Consider the following 5,208-nt stretch of genomic DNA (forward strand, 5'->3'; position numbering starts at 1 on the left):
GCGTAGCTGCCTCAAGGAGCCTGAAATTACATTCTGAAACTTGTAAGTACCAGTTTTCTTTTCTTTTCTTCATCATGAAAAACCTACCACAGACTTATTTTTTTTTCCTGTAAATACTTAGTGAAGCATTGCTCATTCTTATTTAAATTAGCCTGCATGTGTGTTTAAGACTTCACTGTGTTATATAGTTGCATGTGAGTATAATCTCTATATACTTCACCTTATTTTTCTTGATTTATATAGTTTAAGTATATAAAACAGTACAGTACAGTCAGTGCCTCATCCCTGTATATTCTACTACTAAACACAGCTGTTATCAGTGATACTAATTAAGATTCTGTTCAAGTCAAACAAGATTCAGGGTGCTGCTGTTGTGCATGTTGGGTTACTAGAAAGTCTCTGCTACACTAAATGGATTGGGACTTTAATTAATATAATTGGTAACACCTGTCTTTGCATTAGTATTTCAAATCAGTATGGCTGCTGTGAAAAAGGTCCATATAAGCCACCTGGTTGGTGTTGAAAAAATGACGCCTCTTCCTGTTGAGGGCAGACTGTTTTCACACATTACTGCAATGTGCACATGTACAGTCTTGTATTGGCTATACTGATGCCAGTTTTTTTGCTGGCAACCTTTCAGCATCAAGCCAACTAGGATAATTATCTTTGTGAACAAGATTAAATCACAGTTATGGGTAGCAGTATGTAGGTGTGAAAAGTGGAAGTCTGACTTGTTAGGTCTATGACTGTATGTCACACACTTTTTTTAAAAATTGCTAACATGTGTACAGGACCCACTGTCATTCAGTTGCTTGTGACCTCCAGCTCAGCAGACAGCTGCTGTCCAGAAGGTTGAAGCCCTGTGGGAACACACAAGGTGACTTCATCCACTTGCTTCACCCTAGGACAGACATTTTTAAGACTTCAGAAAAGAGACGTATGGATTGTGTGAGATTATAGTTCTAATGGCTCTCTTAATATTTTGCATGCTACATATTTTCTGTAACATATGTCATTTCACTTAAATGTGTTTAAGTATTCACCCAAAGGCAGATATATCCACTGTGATAAAAATGTGAAATAATAGGGATCTTACTGAGGAACAGACAAAGCTAAGGTCTGCTCTTTCTACCTGCATTAATTTGAATACAAAACCACAATTCATCATAATCATACTCACATTTATTAATAATCACCTCTGATTTCCATATTTTATCAGGTGCCCTTATTGTGAGGATAATTTCACTCTTACATAACTCTCATAAACATTACATGAGCTTAAATATTGATCATCCCTGCAAGATATGTGCAGTGCATAGGGGCATATATGGAGCATGTTTACATGGGAATCTTTATGAGATCAAACATGAGCTCAAACTGAGAGGGAATATTATATCATATATTTAAATATGCTTAGTCCCTACAGAATTCAGTGTAAACATGAGAGCCAGATGTATTTGTAGGCTGATACTGTTGGCCCAATACTGGACTATCACAGCTACGTCAGTCTCTGTATCTGCATATATGTTGTCCAATATGTGCTTCAATATTAAGTCAAAAAATGATAAAAAAAAAAATGTGCAAAATTGAATTGAAATCAAAATCAAAGGCAGAATTGCAATTCCCCCAGTATTTTTTTTCTCTCCACTCCCGCCTACTTGTTGTATCCAGTGTGTGTTCAAAGAAAAAAAAAAACACTTCAAAGAATCAAGTATATCATACTTGATACCATATGTGTAGACTAGAACTTTTAAATGAAGAATTTGAATCTGTTCATCTTTACAAATCAAGACTAGATAGTTTAATAAAGGCATAGACATCAGTGCTAAAAAAAGTTTAAATCAAAAAAGCAAATTGAATCATGGCCTTAAAATCGAAAGTCAAATTGCATTATGGACTTGGAGAATCATGAGTCCACTATAAACTACCCAACAGTATACAAAGTAGGGTTTGGGAAAATGCACAAAGTCAAATATCACAATGTTTTTGACTAAATACCTCAATATCAGTATTGTGACAAATATTGTAGGGGTGGCTATTGGTACTTTCACAAAATATTAACACAATCAAACATTTTAGGAAATAGTCATCAGTAATGTGGCTATAATGACTAAAGGCAAAGAACAGAACAGCTTGAACAATCTGGTATGTTCATAAAATGACATCACTTTACTGTAATACAGCTAACATTTATGCCATATCATGATATAACAATATCCAAAATCTATGATGTTATCTAGTTTTATATCACAATATCAATGTGTGTGTGTGTATCATAATTTTTCTACTACCTGATATTGGTGTAGTCATTCGCCCCAAAAATCCTGTCTTGGTCAGACCCTAGTAAACATGCCAGATTTTACATTTGCAGTTCTTTTACTAATAAGAATGCGTTACAATAGAAACAAACATTTAGGCCTTTCTCTTCATTGCTAAGGCACCAATATGAATTGCATTTGTGTTATCATTGATGTAAGTATATATGATAAGTGTGAGTACAGTATATGTGTTTATGCATGCTTGAACTGCATGTTCTAGGTCACTGAAGAGACACCTGCGTCTCTCTGTCTCACTCATGTGCCATCCAGCTCTGAACTCTTGTCTCGGAGCGCTGACTGGCTGATGCCAGCGCTTCAGCTGCTCTGTTTGCGACCCGAGCCTCGCCAAACTAGAGCTCTTACACTCCACTGCTGCCTCTCCTCCCTGCTCTCCTCCACAGCACTCCTGTACCATATGCCCTTGGTAAGGGAAAGACCCCAAGTCCCCCCACTGAAGGTGCTGATCAAACAAAATCCTCTTTTGCTCTCTGTCTCCCCCACTCAGTCTTTCTCTTTGTCTCTCACACACACACGCATGCCAAGGGGTTTTGCGATCTATCTTGTCGTGTGCACAAGAACACAACAACATAGACTGATTACTAATGCACTGTAGAGGTTGTTGTGTAAGGGCTGAATTTGCTCACCTCAGTGCTGTTTGTTTTCAGAAATACAGCAGCACAGGATTTGACGTTGTTAAAGGGACAGTTCCCCCCAAAAATCAAAAAATACATACAGTGTTTTTCATCTGGTCTGTAGTGCCATTTATCCATCTCATTTGTTTAGGTGTGAGTTGCTGAGAGTTTGAGATATTCACCATAGAGATATCTGCCTTCTTTTGATTATAATGGAACCAAAAGGCACTCAGCTTGTGGCGCTAAAAGCCCCATAAATATTTTTGAAAAACTCGACAGCAATGTCTCTTTCCAGAAATCATGATCTGGTTACTTAAGAGAATCAACACACCTTGTTGTGAGCAGTTTCATGTAAGAACTACGTTCTTTATACCCTAGAAAGAAAATAGTTACTACATGAAACTGCTCACAAGAACTGCCAGGCTGGTGGGGCGCTTCTGTAGCTCAGTTGGTAGAGCATGCACCCCATGTACTGAGGCTGTCAGTCCTCTGCAGCAGCCCCTGGTTCAACTCCTGCCTGCTAGCTACTCTTCAGCTTTCCCTATTCGATAAAGACAGAAAGCCCCCCCAAATTTTTTGATACTGACGATATGTCACTGCCCCCCAGCAGCTCATACAGGCACACACAGAACCCTCTAGCATCTAAAAGCGATGCACCGGGGTTTTCAAGTGACTATAATGTATAAGACTCCCTGGGCTGTCTACGTAGTATGAAGAGGGAGAAAGTTCACACATAGAGGAGGTCGGGTGGAATGAATAGCTCAAACAAACTCGGGACTTACACCCAGGAGGCCAGGGTTCATGTCCCATGTGAAAACCAAACAGTTGAACTGTTAAAATTTAGACTTTTGTCTTGCAAGTCAATTCAGTGACACATGTAATGTACATAACGTAACATAGTTATAGGAACTCCAAATATGATCTTATCCTAAACCTACCCGTGTAGTTTTTGTGCCCAAAGCTACCCAAACTATGACCATTTCACAATGTTAACCATGTGTTTAAAAACAGCATAAAAGCAGCACCAGATGCAGCAGCTAAAGGGTAACTTGTGCTTCAGTATCAGATGCCGAGGGATGGTGACAAATCCTTGCGGTGAGTTGGGATGAGAATGGGTTGGAAGCACTGTGGATTATCTTGAGTAATTTAGTCATGATTTCTGGAAAGAGACATTGCATTTCTCCAAAACTCAACTCGCACAATGCAAACTAGATAAGCAGTACTACAGGCAAGAGAAAAAAAATAGATTTTTGATTTGGGAATGAATGGCCCCTTTAAGGTGGTATCAAAATTTCGTAAGTGCCCCAAAGGCATGCACCTTATTCTGCAACAAATAAACTGTCAGCTAGAAAAGCACGTCATCCAAAACCAAAGAAGCGTAACTAAAGGAAAGCGTAGCACAAATGAATTGAACTTGTCACCTCGAGCCATGACTTTATTCTGGTGTGCTGGTCTCATGTCATGCCACTGCATCATTTACTTCTGCAAAACTTGACTCACTCTTAGAGGTGGGGAAACCTTGCTATGACTCACATCTGGGAAAAAAAACACTTGTGCTTCCTTCCTTTCTCTTGTTATGTATCCCCGTCTCTTATATGGACACATCTACATATACTGTAGGTGTGTGAGCATGTTAATCAAATGCTATACATCTGCTTGAATCTGTGTGTGTAATGGAGGGAAGACCATCCCATTTCCACATCACCTTAATATAAATCTAATGAATGCAGCTTTCAATGTCACAGCAAAGTACAATACTGCGCTCATCTCTCCTGAGAGGGAGAGGGGCTGTAATGGAGGAGGAAGAGGAGGAGGGGGGAAATGAGGAGCAGAAAGAGAGGATGAAGAGAGGAAATACAGAAAGGGCATGAGGGTTGGGTCAGGGTAAAATAGGTGTGCTGTCATCCCCCAATACGGTAAAGATGGAGAAAGGGAGGAGATAGATGGGGGGATGGGGTGGAGCAGAGCCACAATTCTCCTGTAAATCCTCCTCCTGGAAGCTGGATGATGTGTGACAGAGATGTGTGAGAAAAAGAGAGGAAGAAGAGTACGGGAAACACCACTGGAGCTCCCAGACTGGAACAAAGGATTGCGGTGAAGACGGGGCAGAAGGAACGGTTAGATCTCTTTTTTCTGTGCAACATCAGGCAGGAACAGACACAGCAGTACGGTGGGAGGCATTCTTGCAAGCATAAGTGAAGCAGCGATCAGGGTAGCAATCCAAGCACATTTACCAGAGGACAGAGGGAGGGAGGGGA

Source organism: Lutjanus erythropterus, chromosome 11, assembly GCF_056507025.1.
Source record: "Lutjanus erythropterus isolate fLutEry1 chromosome 11, fLutEry1.hap2, whole genome shotgun sequence".
Taxonomy (NCBI): domain Eukaryota; kingdom Metazoa; phylum Chordata; class Actinopteri; order Lutjaniformes; family Lutjanidae; genus Lutjanus; species Lutjanus erythropterus.